Source organism: Hemicordylus capensis, chromosome 4 (genome assembly GCF_027244095.1).
Source record: "Hemicordylus capensis ecotype Gifberg chromosome 4, rHemCap1.1.pri, whole genome shotgun sequence".
NCBI lineage: Eukaryota > Metazoa > Chordata > Lepidosauria > Squamata > Cordylidae > Hemicordylus > Hemicordylus capensis.
The window spans coordinates 127276692-127294050 of NC_069660.1; the positions used below are offsets into that span (position 1 = coordinate 127276692).

At 42.6% G+C, this 17359-nt stretch overlaps 1 protein-coding gene across 11 annotated transcripts in view; it reads left to right on the plus strand.

Annotated features, from left to right (window-relative positions):
• Positions 1-17359, plus strand: part of DPYD (dihydropyrimidine dehydrogenase) — a 773239-nt gene that overhangs the window by 486944 nt on the left and 268936 nt on the right. The gene's annotated exons all lie outside the window — the stretch shown is intronic.

The following is a 17359-nucleotide window of genomic DNA, read 5'->3' on the forward strand; positions in this document are numbered from 1 at the left end:
AGAGAGATGAGTTGGTTCGGGGGCTCCACCTCTCAAGATTTCTATTGATTTATTGGGAATTGTGCAGAATTGCAATCTTTCTGTGCATTCCAGGGCTATGTGTTGATCAAATAGCTCTTTCTGAAAAATGACAGGCAATGGTACAGAACAGTTAGGCATATTGGAGATGTGTAACTTCAGTAAGAACAATCCTTTGCTTAGAGCACAAGACATTGGTCCTATTAGAAAGGAACAATTTTCACAATTTTATGAGGACTATAAGCACATCTTGAAAACGTTGCCTCGAGGTGTAAAGGAAGAGAAAATTAAAGCCATTTCTGAAATACTCTGTCAGTCCTCTTCCTGAAAATGAGCTGAGAGCATCTCTTGATTACTGGGGGAAACAAATCCTTAATGCTAAGAGAGAGTTTGAGCACTTGCATCACCTGATCTTAAACATTCAACTAATGCCCATGCTGAAAACACAGGAAGGGCTGCTGTATGGAAGAGGAAACTCTCCTTAGAATATATGCCATCCTGTATTTCAGCATCCCCCCCCCCCCCTTTTGCATTGGTGATTATGTAAAACTGTTGTCTGTGTGCATGGATACATTTTCACCCTTTTGATTTCAGTCGCATTTTATTTTGCTTACATTCCATACAGACACACATTAGGCTCAAAAAAACATTGAGAGAAGATTTTGAACACTTTGTTTGCTTTGGAAATGGAGCATTCATTCTCTAAAAAATATTCTGCGTCAACTTTAGCAAATTAAAGTTATACTCAACATTTTTAAAGCCATTCAGCAGATGTTAGCAGTTCCCTGAGCCCATTTTCCTCCATTTTGAAACAGGAATAAAAAACTAGGTGCATTTCCTAGGGTTTAATGACCTGCTGGGGTAAGTACCCATATCAGCTCTTCCTGGCCAGTCATTAATTCCAAGAAAATACCCTGTTCTTCAGTCATTACTGGCTTGTAGAAAGTTCTAATGAGGAATAAGCATCTCGTTGCTGAATTAGAAGGTAAGCAAACTTCCCCACTCTGACTGGGTTGTGAGACATGTTTTACTGACATGGGTTAATAAAGCTAAACCATGTTGACACACCAGTTCTTGACCTGGGCCTAGAGAAGCATGATGCATCCATGTTTTTGGCACCAGATCTACAGAGAGTGGAGAGCCCATTGTCTCCTCTGTGGAATGGTGGTGGTGCACTGGGCCTTTCTGAGTCCAGCCTGAATTTTCCTTGCTTCCCAGGATCAGAGAGTCTTTTCACTCACATTTCCAGCAATAGAAATTGTTTTAGACGTGTTAGGTTTTATAGCAGTATTTCTCACGTTTGTATTCTTTAGCTGTTTCCTTTCTTCTTAAGTCCCGTAATGGAAAGCCGACTCCTTTAAATGAATGCACCAAATTTGTCTTCTGCCATGCACTAACAGAAGACAGAGAAAGCCATGCACTTATGTTTCTGCATTCCAGAAATGGAAGAATACCTGTAGTATTGAATGAAATACATTAAGTGTTGGCCTCAGGCTCCGGAAATACAGATAGTGCCTCAGACTGTGGAGTGGACCAGCATTTATAGTAGTCACCAGGAGCACTTGGTGAAGCTGAGGAGATGTTGGCCTCATGCCATCTATGCACTCCTCCAGCCCAGGGGCCCATCTGCACAATTCTATTTTCCCAGCAGAAGTTAAATAGCGTAATGAGTATGCTACAGTTTGCCAGATGCCATGCTACTGAGTCCAAAGAGTCATTTATTGAAGTTTCAGGGAATGGATGAGACATCCATCACCAAGCTCTTGAAATATGCCCATCCTGTTTCTTCTCCAGAGAAGCAAAGTACAAAGAAAGGAGGGGAAATTAGAAATGATGATCAATAGTGACAAATTTTCCTCAGGAAGCGGAAACAGAGAGGAGCAGTGAAAACCACTTGCTAAGGAAGGAAGTTTGTGGGCATCTAATGTAATTCCCTTCTTGAGATTAAGCCAGCCATTCAGTATTATTTGTGTCATTGACATAAGTATGTGTCCGCCCCCCCGCCGCCCCAGTTCTCCAACTATTTTTTAAAACTTTCTGTTCTGACGAAGTAGACAAATAGTAACATTTTCCTATTATTTAATGATCTCTTATCCTTCCTGATTCTTAACTGTACTATTTCCTCCAGCATTTCAAAACTGTACTGTATTCTGCTTTTAGCACCCATGGGAAAGTATGTTTTCCTCCTATTTCAGGCTTTTTTTTTTGTATTCACAGGTAATTTCCTGGTCTTCCTTTAGTTCTCTTTTCATTAGGCTGAGGAGCAGACTGGGCAGCCTAGCTACTCTTTACGCTCACTGTGTAAGCAATCCCTCCTGCATAACCTCTGCCTGTTGAGAAGTCTGAAGGCTTTCCTCCCACCAACAGGCATATAATGCTGTAGGATATAGCAATTGCAGACACAATGAAGAAAGAACTTTGACTGCTTTCACCCTTATTTATCTCCCCTTATTTATTCCCTTATTAGTCAAGTTTATCTGCCCCTCCCCCTTTGAATACCTAGGAGAACTAACCACAAAGAAGCAGGTAAGGAGAGAGAAACAATGGAAGGGGAAAATGCAGGCAGCAGTTCCTTTGTGTGATTGCTATCTGCAAGGCATTTATGGTAATAGTAAACAGAATTCAGAACTGCTCAGTGATTGGTTGTCTTTATTGAATATCATTTTTATCTCTGTGACTGGACTATATGCTGCTGATCTGTTAAATAGACTAGGAACATAGAAACATAGGAAGCTGCCATATAGACAGACCATTCGCCTATCTAGCTCAGTATTGTCTACAGGCCTACTCAACTTAGCCCCCCCAACTGTTTTTGAACTACAACACCCATAATCCCCAGCCACAGAAGTCAGTAGCCAGGGATTATGGGAATTGTAGGCTAACATCTGCAGGAAGTCCGCAGTTGAGCAGCCCTGGTCTACACAAACTGGCAGCAGATTCTCCAAGGTTGCAGGCAGGAATCTTTCTCAGCCCTATCTTGGAGAAGCCAGAGAGGGAACTTGGAACCTTCTGCTCAGAGCGGCTCCATCCCCTGAGGGGAATATCTTACAGTGCTCACATGTGGTCTTCCATTCAAATGCAACCAGGGCAGACCTTGCTTTGCTAATGGCTAATGCTTGCTACCACAAGAACAGCTCTCTTCTCTCCTCTACTGCAGGATGATCTAGGTGGGCTGTCATTGAAGACAGATTTGCACATTCATTTGGGCCAAAATGCAACTGTCTGGTTTCTAGCTGTTGATAGACCACATCATTGACCATTTCACACCCGTGCTAAGAGAGCTGTACTTGCTGTGATTTTTTTCCAGGCTAAATTCAAAATAGGGTGATATTAACCTTTTAAAGCCTTATGTGGACCAGAGTACCTTAGTAAATGCATTCTTTTATATAGCCCTCCCCAAGCAAACAGATGGTTGGTAGGGACCTGCTCTAAATGCTTTACTTCGCTGAAGCAAGATTCATTCATTCATTCATTCATTCATTCATTGTTTGGTTTATATACTGCTTTTCATTAAAATAATCTCAAAGTGGTTTGCAATATAATAGTTAAGACAATGAATAATTGAAATACAAAGGTACAGATTATCTCAAATTAAAACACATAATCAAAATACTGAAATACAGATAATATAACTATAAAAATATCTATTAAAAATTAATAACCATTAAAATGCATAAAACACAAGGCAGAAACAATACTTTCATTCAAAAGCCTGGGTAAAGAGCCACATCTTTAGTTTTTCCCTAAAAACTGTCAAGGATACTGAGGAGCAGATTCCAGCCAGGGGAGCATTCAAAACCCTGTGGGCAGTGATTAAAAAGGCCATGTCCCTTGTGCTCGACAACTGAGCCTCTCTCACCATCGGCATGTGGTGCAGAGATGATCTTGTCAAGCTTGACACCCAGAATCAACAAGGCCTTTTCTGGTGTGGCACTCAATTTGTGGGATGCCCACACCACTTTATTTGCTCACTTGTGGCATTTAAAAAAAAAGTGAGACTGTTTTGTGTGCAAGCTTTTAAGGATTAAAGGATGATTTTGCTTTGAGGGGTCTTTTTTAAAGTTTCCTGTTGTTTTCAATGTATGTTGGAACCAGTTTAAAATGGTAATTACTATTATAATATGAATTTATTTTGTATGAAAGTTTATATTTGCCAATAACATGCTAACATGCCAATACATGTAAACTAAATTACATGCCAATAACATGTAAACTAAACATGCCTGCTTCTGCTTCTCTCTGTGAGACTGCAGCCTGCTACCTCTGGGTAACATCTGGGGAGTGTGTGCAGGACTAGGGCCAGGGGTGGGTGACTTGGCAGTTCCTGGGGTCAGCTGCCTAGCTCTGGGCTTTGTAGGAATGCTGCCTGTGGTGGGTCGCCACCAAATGGGATCCACCAAAGGGGTTTGCCCTTTGGGGGGAGACACTTCGGGGGGATAACGAGGGCGAGGGCCAGGCTGTTTGGCTCAGGAGCCTTCATGGTGTGTGAAGGTGGATTCGGCTTCTGTCTAAAATCCTGGGTGAGTTGAGTTTTAATGTGTCTGGGTCTATCTGGAGATGTGGAGACGGGGAGGGGGGCGGTGCATCCACTGACTATGAGGCAGCTATTCCAGTAGTGTTAGGGGATAGAAGAAGTAACATTGACAGGTCAGCAGGCCGTTGTAGGGGATGGGAAATCAGAAACGTAATTGCTGTTTCCCTTTCTGGCTGTCTGCCAGCTCTTTGACCTTCAAAAGCTTTTGACCCTCAAAAGCAATGCCAACCACTCACAGAGCCTCATCTTGCTCCTTTGTAATGCCAGGTCGGCCCAGAATAAACCTGAGATCACCTATGATCTGATGCTGGATGAAGGGGCCAATCTGGTATGTATTACAGAGAGTTGGTTGAGGTGACCCAGTCTGGTCCCAGGTTCTCCCTCCAGGGTACTCTGTTGAGGAGCAGGGGAGGGGACATGGGTGGGGAGGTGGAGTGGCTGTTGTCTATAAGAACAATACTGTATATCCCTTGCCAGGATCCCTGTCGAAGTGTCTGACCATATTGAATGTGTGTACCTAAGTTTGGGGACCAGGTATAGAATGGGACTTCTGTTGGTATACCGATCGCCCCGCTGCCCAATTGAGTCCCTAACTGAGCTGACAGACTTGGTCTCGGGCTTGGCATTGGAGTCTCCTAGGCTTGTGGTGCTGGGAGACTTCAATGTCCACTTTGGGACCAATTTGTCCAGGGTGGCTCGGGGGTTCATATGACAACTATGGCCTTATCCCAAGTGGTCTCAGGACCGACACATATTGCTGGTCACATACTTGATCTGGTCTTTCACTCTGAACAGGATTGTGTCCATGGGTGGGGACTCCAGGGATTTCCCTATTGTCATGGACGGACCACTGTCTGGTTAAGGTTGGACCCACTACCATATCCCACTTCTGCAGGGGCAGAGGGCACATTAGGATGGTCTGCCCAAGAAGGTTACTGGATCCTGTAGGATTCCAGGAAGCCTGGGAGGGATTTAGTGTTGGCTCTGTTGGTGAGCTCTGTCAACACTCTGGTGGAGAATTGGAATAATCAACTCACCAGGGCAGTGGATACTATCGCTCCTAAGCGCCCCTCCGACCCGCTTCAAAATTTGCCCCTTAGTACATGGAAGAACTACGGGGGCTGAAGGGGCAAGGTAGATGACTAGAGCGCAAGTGGAGGAAGACTTGACTTGAATCCGACAGATTATTACATAGAGAGCATTTGAAGATCTATGCTCAGGCAATATGTGTGGCAAAGAAGGGATTCTTTTCCTCCCATATCGTGTGCGCCCCTTCCCCCTTGAGTCAATACTTGGAACCAACAATTACTCGCTGTGACCTTTTAAATTTTTCGTGGACAAAATCTCTCGTATTCAGGTCAACTTTGATTCAAACTCCACAATTGTTATGGAATCTGATACCAAGGTGTCCAGAAGCTCCCCTTATGTGATGACCCTGGATCAGTTTCAGTTCGTGACCCCTGAGGATGTCGACAAGTTGGTTGGAATGGTGCTGCCTACCACCTGCCCTCTTGATCCTTGACCAACATGGCTTATAAAATCTGGCAAGGAAACTGTTGTAGAGGGCCTGGTAGCAATCATAAATGCGTCTCGGGGAGGGCAGGATGCCTCCTTGTCTTAAGGAGGCGATCATTAGACCACTTCTGAAGAAGCCTGCCTTGGATCCCTCAGAGTTAAGCAATTACAGGTCTGTCTCCAATCTTCCTTCGCTGGGCAAAGTGATTGAGAAGGTTGTGTCCTCCCAGCTCCAGGTGGTCTTGGACTGATCATCCAGACCAGTGTTTCTCAACCACCGGTCCATGGACCAGTGCCGGTCCGCAAGGTGTTGGGTACCGGTCCGTGAGGCATCACTAAAGAAAAATTACTCCCCCAAAAAAACAATTTCGGGCCAGCAGGGGCTGGCAGGAACTCTTGGGAGTTCATTTCCAGGTAGCCCTTGCTGCTGGATAATGTTCATTCCGCTTCCTTGTTTTTCGGGGGGTGCCGGGGGGTAGGGTTGGGGGTGATGGGAGGTGACCTCCTTACTAACTGCTGGTCCTGGAAACTGCATGTGAATATATGTAGCGGTCCATGACTCCAAAAACGTTGAGAAACACTAATCTAGACCCATTTCAAACTGGCTTTCGGGTGGGCTATGGACTGAAGACTGCCTTGGTCGGACTGATGGATGATCTTCAATTGGGAATTGAGAGAGGGAGTGTGACTTTGTTGGTCCTTTTGGATCTCTCAGTGGCTTTCGATACTATTGACCATAGTATCTTTCTGGAACATCTGAGGGGACTGGGGATAGGAGACACTGCTTTGCAGTGGTTCCACTCCTACCTCATAGGCAGGTTCCAGATGGTGTCTCTTGGAGACTGTTGTTCTTCAAAATCTGAACTTTCCTGTGGTGTCCCTCAGGCCTCCACATTGTCTCCGATGTTGTTTAACATCTACATGAAACCACTGGGAGAGATCATCCGGAGATTTGATGCAGGATGTTATCAGTATGCTAATGACACCCAAATCTATTTCTCCATGTCAACATCATCGGGAGAAGGCATAACCTCCCTAAATGCCTGCTTGGAGGCAGTAATGGGCTGGATGAGGGATAACAAACTGAGGCTGAATCCAGATAATATGGAGGTACTTATTGTGAGGGGTCGGAACTCGGGAGACGATTTTGTTCGGCCGGTTCTGGATGGGTCACACTCCCCCAGAAGGAACAGGTACGCAGTCTGGGGATGCTTCTGGATTCGAGCCTCTCCCTGGTGTCCCAGGTTGAGGTAGTGGCCAGAGGTGCTTTTTATCGGCTTTGACTGATACGCCAGGTGCATCCATTTCTTGAGATGAACAACCTCAAAATGGTAGTACATATGCTGGTAACCTCCAGGTTGGATTACTGTAATGCGCTCTATGTGGGGCTGCCTTTGTATGTAGTCTGGAAACTGCAGTTGGTTCAGAATGTGGCAGCCAGGTTGGTCTCTGGGTCATCTAGGAGAAACCATATTACTCCTGTGATGAAAGAACTACGCTGACTGCTGATAAGTTTCCAGGCAAAATGCAGGATGCTGGTTATTACTTATAAAGCGCTAAACAGCTTGAGCCCTGGGTATTTAAGAGAACATCTTCTTTGCCATGAGCCCCATCGCTTGTTAAGATCATCTGGAGAGGTTCGTCTGCAGTTGCTGCCAACTCGTTTGGCGGCTACTCGGGAACAGGCCTTCTCCGTTGCAGCCCCTGGACTTTGGAATGTGCTCCCTGTTGAGATAAGAGCCTCCCCATCTCTGGCAACTTTTAAAAAGGCACTGAAGATGCATTTATTCACCCTGGCTTTTAATTAGATCTATGGTTCTAATATTTATTTAATTGTATTTTTTAAAACTGGTTTTTAAATGTTTTAAAATTATTAAATGATTTAAATGATTTTACTTGTTAAGTGATTTGATGTTTTAAATGATTTTAATTGTAAACCACCCAGAGACACAAGTTTCGGGTGGTATATAAATGTAGTAATAAATAAATAAATATGGAAAAAAAACCCATGGGGAGAAAGGTAAACAATCAAATAAATAAGCTTTCCAGATTGTCAACAAGTCAGACAACACCAACATTCTAAAGCAGGGACGTAGCTAGGAGAGAGGGTCCGAGTTCTCCTCTCTCTCTGGCGGCCCCTCTGAGTGAGGGAGATAATGAAGAAAATAGGAAGGGGTGGAGCTGTGGGGTCCTCAGGAGCTGGATTCTTTGAACCCTTTCACTCAATTATAGCTACACCCCTGTTCTAAAGTACGATAGCATAATAGCAAATTTAGTCAAAAGAGTTGTCCGCTTCTGAGAATTTACTACTTTTCATCCCTTAAATATTTTGCAAGATATTAGTATATGAGGCAGCCAGAGGAACGATCTATCTATAAAGAGCTGCCAGTTCCCTACCTTAAATATTACTTACATCTTATTTGCTGCTGGGATGCAGCCAACAGGGTTCTTCGGCCACATAACATAATAGTGCTTAGGTTACTTAAGTAAATCAGACTGTTTACACATAGAAAAAAAATAACCATTCAAGTTGAATACCACGGAAGTGTGTGTGTGTGTGTGTGTGTGTGTGTGTGTGTGTGTGTGTGTGTGTGTGTGAAATGGCATTGTAGACCCTGATGCAGTGGCTCAGTTGGTTCTGGAAGTTCAGCTGGGGCTTTCTCACTGTTGGCTGCTTACACCAGTGGCCGTGGAGCCTGGATAAGTAAAGTGTGCCGTCTAGTCGGTTTTGACTCCTGGTGACCACAGAGCACCGTGTTTGTCTTTGGTAGAATACAGGAGCGGTTTACCATTGCCATCTCCCGCACAGTATGAAATATTGCCTTTCAGCATCTTCCTATATCACTGCTGCCCGATATAGGTGTTTCCCATAGTCTGGGAAACATACCAGCAGGGATTCGAACCGGCAACCTCTGTCTTGCTAGTCAAGTTATTTCCCCACTGCGCCATTAGGTGGCTCGGAGCCCAGATAAGTACACATTATTCACTGGATCATTATCTTGGACTTCACAACTAATTTCCACATGACTCATATATATTGATTAGGCTGGGGGTTGCAGAGTGCAGGATACCCTGATAATATTTTGTGCATATTTTGGTTACAAGGCTTATTTTTCCATGCTCATTTATTGCTGAAACACAAGAATTAGCAGACTCTCATTGTGCTTCTGGACTGAACTGCTTCAGACTCCAAATAGGGAAATTGCTCGTTTAAATGTTCACTACCATAACCGTTTTTCACATAAGCAATAACAACATATAGCATGTTGGAAAGTAGGGTTTTAGGTTTGCATTTGCCATGCTAATCTTATATGTTTTTTTTAAAAAAAATAAAAATATGGAGATGATTCAGACATGTAAGACCCCACCACACGTCCACACCAGCAGTCTACATTGGTACAGCCCAGAAACAGGCATTATGTAAGTCTGTTGGTGGTGTGTTTCAGCTGCTAGTCTGCAGGAGCCTTCAGATGCATCCGTCTCATGTACAACCTGATCTTTTGCAAATTAAAATTGTTTTTAGATTTATTTAATTAATTAAAATTTTAACTGCTTTGTTTCTAATCATTTACTTTGTTTGATTCTCTTGTTAATCACCTTGAGCTGTCTGAATTGGGAAATACAAAAATGAAATGAAATGAAATCAATGCAGTGGAGCTTACTCCCATTGAAGTATGTATGTGATTATTTGTTTTGTTTGCATGAAACAAATAACAACAGGCAGGGCGCACAGCCATATGCATCATATGATGGCTGTTGCAAATTGTTAAAGAGCTGGAGAGGAGGGCTGGTCTTGTGGTAGCAAGCATGATTTGTCCCCATAGCTAAGCAGGGTCTGCCCTGGTTGCATCTGAATGGGAGACTTGATGTGTGAGCACTGCAAGATATTCTCCTCAGGGGATGAAGCTGCTCTGGGAAGAGCAGAAGGTTTCAAGTTCCCTCCCTCTCCAAGGTAGGGCTGAGAGAGATTCCTGCCTGCAACCTTGGAGAAGCCGCTGCCAGTCTGTGAAGACAATATCGAGCTAGATAGACCAATGGTCTGACTCAGTATATGGCAGTTTCCTATGTTCCTATGTTTCCTAGCTACTGGCTGGTGTTCTGACTAATGAAGCAGGTGTGCTTCAAAGGAATGCAGTGGGACCCCCCCCCAACTCCTGCAGAACCCTTAGAGTTTAGAGCACTCCCCCACACTCCAGAAGTGCTCTGTAAGATCGGAAATACATCGCTGACGATGGCGATATTTTCCCAACCTTACAAAACACACGGAGTGCTCTCAACTCTTAAGAGCTCTGGCACCACAGTGAACATTCCAGGAGACTGGGGGGCTCCTAGTGCATTCCCTCGGTGCCTTAAAGAACACCCACTTCATTAGTCAGAGTGTCAGCCACTGTTCCCATTCTGGGGATTCACAGTGCTCTTCAAAAATGATGGAGAACAACCTGTCTGTTGAAGTAAGGTGTCTCTCAAAATCCTTCTCAAATTAAGATTGGATTAAAAAAAAAATCTTTTAATGTTCCACCCTGGAGATTCTGGAACCCCCTTTCAGTGGCTAATGACTTTGATTATAGAGAATGCAAATCCATGGATGCAAAAAATCAGCTGATCAACCTGTGTTTCCTTCTGTAAAGTGCTGTTCTCTCTTCACTGCTGGCCCTATTATATGAGAAGCCAATAACTCTGAGATGATCTCCTTGAAGATCTAGCAAAAGATCTTACTTGACTATGAAAATGCTTAACTGAATTGTGGTTTTTTAAAATTATCATACTGCATATTCACATTTCAATATACTATCTCCTTATGTATTTTTTCTCTTGGTGCTTTCAGATAACCTTCATTTCTTGCTTATTTTGCAATGTGGGTACCTGCTTTACTTATGGGTGAGTGTCCTCTGGCTAGCCTTGTAATCAGCTCAATTTTCTGAGTTAGTGAACTCTCAGAGGAAAGCTTAGGGTCTTTCAAAGAATTCTCTGAGAGTGCTCAGAAAAACTAAGTATGGGGGAGCTCCCATCTACCCCCTACAGTTCCTTCAAGGCAAATTTACAGGGAAACTGGCAGTAGGGAGAGCTTAAGACAGCAGAGGTCTTGTAGGCGCCCTCTTGAGACCACAGGGATGCATGAGAATCGTAATTTCCAATACCTAATGTTTTGATGAATTGAACCAGATGAAATTGCATGCCATTCTCATGCATCTTGACAACAGATAGTTCACCACACATAAAAAGATTAGGTTGGATTAGGAAGGAAGGATTTTGTTTTTTGCATATTGTAGAACATACACAGTCAAATTCACTCAGCCCTGATATTCTGTCCTGTAGCTTTATTCTCTGCAATTCATTACATTGTCATAAAAATAATATTGAAAGATCTTCTACTCTCATTTGGCCCTTTTGACTGTGAGCTGTAGGAATCTATTAATACAGTAGCTGTCCATTTTAGCTTTAAAATCACAATTCCAGTTTCTTGAGGACAAAAATCAATGCTGATATGCACCATAGCTTATGGTATATTTTAAAACACTTCTGTGACAGCCCATCTGTTGGCTATTTGACAAAAGATGAAATTTAGCAGCAGCATCAGACTTGTAATGCTCATGAGAAAATGGCACATGGGATGTCCTAAGTCAACACAGAGAGAAAACTCATGAGATAGTATAGAAAAATACATCAATATTGTATTGCAGATGATCAAGAAGCCTCTGATGCTAGTTTGTTGAACTGGTATGATGGTATGACATGGCATGTTCACAAACATTTTTATTGCTTAGAGAGAGAAAAACTGTAAATGTTTTCAGTCCAGCTTCTGTGATGGGAAGTTGTCAGTTTGACTGATTTTATTGTGGGATTTTATTGGCCCTATGAGCAAGAATTGTGAGACAGATTGATTGGGAAGATGGCCAGAGAAGTTGGGGAAGCGAAGAGGCAGAGAAAGAAGCAAAGTGGTTGAGAAAAGTCTGCAGAATAGGCAATGACCTAAGAAATAGGAACCTGAAGGAGGTTCAGGGGAAGACCACATTCTTTTGAGGACAAGGGCAAAGGAAACATGGAATATAGGCCAGAGAGAGGGATCTGAAGAAACTTCATATTTAACATCTGGAGGATGTGCATACTATGAACCATAAGAATGTTTGAACAAAGCTACACGTTTCATGAAAATGTATGTAACTGTAGCTGAATGGACCCTTTTCAGTGTTTTAAAAGATACTTTGGGTGGGCACAGCTGATAGTGGAGAAACTGTAGGTGATAGGTAGCAAACTCAGTCCCTGCTTGTTTTTTCTATATCGGCACCCAAGCATGGAAACATACATTTTGAACACGTCACACAGGCTGTTGGAGGATGTTTTAGAGCAGGCAAATGGCAGTGGTGAGGTTGACTCACCCTACTGCACTACACCTCTGCTCAAAATATCCCACCCTTCCAAGCTGCTTTTCAGTTTTAAAAAGGGAGAAAGGCAAGCTTCAGGTTTTATTGCAAAAATTAGACCTCCCACCTCCCTGCTTTGTACGTGAATGGGGCAGACCCATGAAGAAACAATCATAGTCACCCCTGTCACATCTTGTTTGGACCCATTTCTTATTTGCATTTATTGGCTGCTTTTCCACCCAACTCTGAGCCATCAAAGTGGTTTACAATTTTTAAAAATTGAACAAAATATAACCATAAAAACAATCACAGTGAAACAGACAGCAACAGCAGTAGCTGTAACATCAAAGAACCACATATAATGGCCAGGTCCATGGTTCCCTGTAACAGGGATTCCCAGATGTTGCTGTCTACAACTCCCATCATCCCCAGCCAAAGTCCATTGCAGTTGGGGATGATGGGAGTTGTAGTCAACAATATGTGGGTGTCCTTGTAAGAGGGAACACTGGCCAGGTCCTAGCTTTTATGGTGTGTGTGTGTGTGTGTGTGTGTGTGTGTGTGTGTGTGTGTGACATTTGACATTGTCAGGATGTGACTTGACCATGGCATTGAGACTTGCCACCACATGCCGGCTGAAGGAAAATGTCTTGGTGAATTTACAGGTGAAACTCGGAAAATTAGAATATCGTGCAAAAGTCCATTAATTTCAGTAATGCAAATTAAAAGGTGAAACTGATATATGAGACAGACGCATTACATGCCAAGCGAGATAAGTCAAGCCTTAATTTGTTATAATTGTGATGATCATGGCGTACAGCTCATGAAAACCCCAAATCCACAATCCCAGAAAATTAGAATATTACATGGAACCAAGAAGACAAGGATTGAAGAATAGAACAATATCGGACCTCTGAAAAGTATACAGTGTACTGTGCTTGATTGGCCAGCAAACTCGCTTGACCTGACCCCATAGAGAATCTATGGGGCATTGCCAAGAGAAGGATGAGAGACATGAGACCAAACAATGCAGAATTGCTGAAGGCCGCTAATGAAGCATCCTGGTCTTCCATAATACCTCGTCAGTGCCACAGGCTGATAGCATCCATGCCACGCCGCATTGAGGCAGTAATTGCTGCAAAAGGGGCCCAAACCAAGTACTGAATACATATGCATGCTTATACTTTTCAGAGGTCCGATATTGTTCCATTCTTCAATCCTTTTCTTCTTGGTTCCATGTAATATTCTAATTTTCTGAGATTGTGGATTTGGGGTTTTCATGAGCTGTACGCCATGATCATCACAATTATAACAAATTAAGGCGACTTATCTCGCTTGGCATGTAATGCGTCTGTCTCATATATCAGTTTCACCTTTTAATTTGCATTACTGAAATTAATGGACTTTTGCACTATATTCTAATTTTCCAAGTTTCACCTGTAGAGTCCTCCTTGGGAGAGGTGTGTGAGGCATTTTGAAGAAAAAAGACTTTTTATGGATAAATTTCTATAAATTCACCTAGATAATTATTGTGTGGGAGGGACAAATGTGTAACAACACTTCACAGGGATGGCATCAACCTTTCGTCACCTGTGACAATTACCTGCTATGTTTTAATGGTAGAAGAAATATGCATATTTTCTTGCTTTTCCCTTTTGGTGCATGGATCAGTTGCCAAGGATCCTTGTGTCTCATTTTAAAATAAAAACCTTGAGAAAATCTGTATTGGATGGGGAGTGGGAAACCCTCGGGATTTGTTTGCTTTCTGCCTTTCTTGTTTTTCAATGTGTGGTCTTAAGAATCAATAAAGTGTCAGCACCCTGTTGTTAAGTTTTTGCTGCAGGTTATAGTTTATGTGTTTGAAATATTGTAAAACTAGATATAACCACTTTCCATTAGCTGTTTTGATTGTGCCTTGGCCTCTCCCGCTCCCCTGATACCAAGGCAATATTTTAAAAGTATGCTGCTCCTGCTAGAGTTAGCAAAGTGGGATGGCCAGCTGGCAGCAGACATTTGCACAAGTCATTCAGATTTCCTATTGGCAGATGAGTGAAAATGGTTAAACTGCAAGTAGTCTTAAAACTCCATTCAGCATTCAACAGGAACCTCTTCTGATTTCCACAAGCTTTTTGGTCCACTATCCACTGTGCTGTGGCTGAAATAGCAACCATTGTGTTTTTCTTCCCACTTCCCACTTCTCTTCCTCTTGCATATCAGGTAATTATTACCAATAGTATCCTACGTTCTTGAACCCATTCTTCAAAAAGGCTTAGTTTGGTCTGAGCTGAATTTAGTAAATGTTTCATAGAACCTGCCAAAAATACGTTCCAAAACACGTTTGTTTCACAGGGATTTTTAATTCTGCAATTATTTTAAGTTTCTGTTTTTAGTGTCTAGCTTAAAAAAAAAAAGGCTAACATAATGAGGAAATTCTCAAGTAATCCCATTGAAATTAAAAAGACAAGTTAGGCACTGCCTAACCTGTCCTTTTAATTTCAATGGGACTACTCTGAATATTTTTCCTCATCGTGTCAGCTTTTGTTTTTATTAATTGTTTTTTTCCTGTATTTTAATATATACAATTGATAACTGCCCTATGTTCACTTTGCAGGATATAAATTCTTAAATAAATAGAATAAATCAAAGATTGAATAAAATAAAATGGAAACCAAAACGTCAGTCAACAGCAAATGGACAAGGCAGGAAGTAAAAGGAGAAGACTGACAGGGTTTGACAAAGAGTAGCGTGGATGGGTTAGGATAGAGCTAAGACTAATTGTACATCACTTATGTGCATTTCAAGAGCAGAGGAGTCAACAAAGGGAGGGAAGGAAAGGAAAGATGTAACAAATAAAGAGAGGGGAAGAATGGGAAAGAAGGAGGTGGTGTGGTTGCAATCATATCATGTGAAGCACTGAGGCGATTTTCACAGTCACCCAGAATAGACATTGGGGAGGGCACTGAGGCAAGGCTACTTTCAACTTACCTTCCCCTCCCCCCCGATGACCAAGAGGACCATCCTTGGCATGCCTTCTGTGCTCCCACCCATCCTGCACTCCACGAAGGAGCGGGGAGGGATCTGCGGTGGAACTCATTGTCCCAGCTGTCCATATCCCACAATGCACCACACCACATGCGCGTTGCATTGGGGAGATTCCCCTGTCAGATGGGCGCTCTAGGCACCGGGCTCTTTTTTCCCCTCAGGCTGAACTCAGCCCAATGTGACACACAATACCAGGCAGCCAGGCACTTGCATCCTTAACCTCATCTAGCAGCCGGTTTGGTTTGGAGGGTTAGGCAGGCAGGAAGTGGAGGGATCTGTGGGGATCCCGCTGCTTCTCATGACCAGACGAACCCAGGCTGGGCTCCTCCAGACTGGTTTAGGCTGGAATGCACATACACTCTCCATTTCTGCTGTTGATAGTGTCCCCATGTTACTGAAGCCATCATAGTCAGATTGTGAGTCTCCATGTGCCTAGCAGCAGCCTGTAGGAGAAGAAGTCAGGAGTTTGGTAACTCACAAGGGGATGGCAGAAGATCATTCTGGTTTTTGCATCCTAAAGAAAAAAGTATATGCCATGAGGAGGCTGTTTTGGGTAGCCTTCTCATGGTAAGTGTATGTTCCCCAGGTATGAATGTATGAATTGCTTCCACTGAATAATAGATGGTGTGGGAGGAGACCTTGAGAGCTTTGTCTGTTATGTTTGATGTCCAGCTGTTAAACATATTCATATTATCACTTGGTACGGTCACTGAGTGAAGAACATGTTTACATGATTGTGGATGAGTTACATGAGGCTAAATTGATTCAGGAAAAGCTTTGCTGATGCACATGGTGAGGAGATGCTTGGATCTGTGATGCATGTTATATTTGCAATGGTGATTAGTACCCCTGTGGCAAGTTTCAGCTGTGTAGCACATCATGAAGCATCGTCTGCTTATGAATTCTCCTGCCAGTGGTTGCCAGTGACATGGAATGAGAGGAATTCTCAGTGTGATGTTATTATGTCACATTCTGAATGTTAGAAGTCTTATAGATAGAGGGATGGAAATTCTATGTTAATTGGAATTCTATGTTAATTGGAACTGGCCCTATCCACCCCCAGCACAGTACCTCCAGTGACTGTTGCTGGTGTCTATCTTATATTTCTTTTTAGATCGTGAGCCCTTTGGGGACAGGGTTCCATCTTTCTTTCTTATTTATTTATTTATTTATTTATTCCTCTGAGTAAACCACCCTGAGCCATTTTTGGAAGGTCAGTATAGAAATCAATCAATCAATCAATCAATCAATCAACATGAAGCCCAAGTCTTGGTAAGTGTATCAGCCCAGCCCTTGTCAATGTGACCTGTAACATCTTCTTTACCAGCTTTCAAAAGAGCCCTTAAGACACATTTTTTAGCCTGGTTTTTAGTAATCTTTGAATGTTTTAAATTAATTGTTTTTCGAATGGTTTATTTTGTCTTGTCCTTATTGTGTTTATTTTTACGAACCGCCTAGAGCCTTTGGAGACAGACAGTAATAAAATAAAATAAAATAAAATAAAATAAAATAAAATAAGCCCATCCCTGTCATAAGAATGCTAATCATATGGCAAATGTGACAAGTAGCGCAGCACGTAAGGGAAGGATGGAAGCAGTCAGATGGATAGACTGATAGAGACCAGAAACCAAATCCTCAGATTCCAAGGGCTTTAATGGATTCCCCAGTACAAGCCCCTAAAAACTCTAGAATCATGTTGCTTTGCATTTAAATCCCGCAGACTCTTTTTGCTTTCTTTTATTGCTTACATTCTTTCTCAGGGCAGTGAACATGTTAGCTATTTTCCCATTGTTAGGAGTTAAGAAGAATCTGAGTTGTTAGATGTGTTGACTGTTTGCTTGTGTTCTTCCTTCCGTTTGTTTTTAATTCTGTTTTGCTTTGGCTCACTATG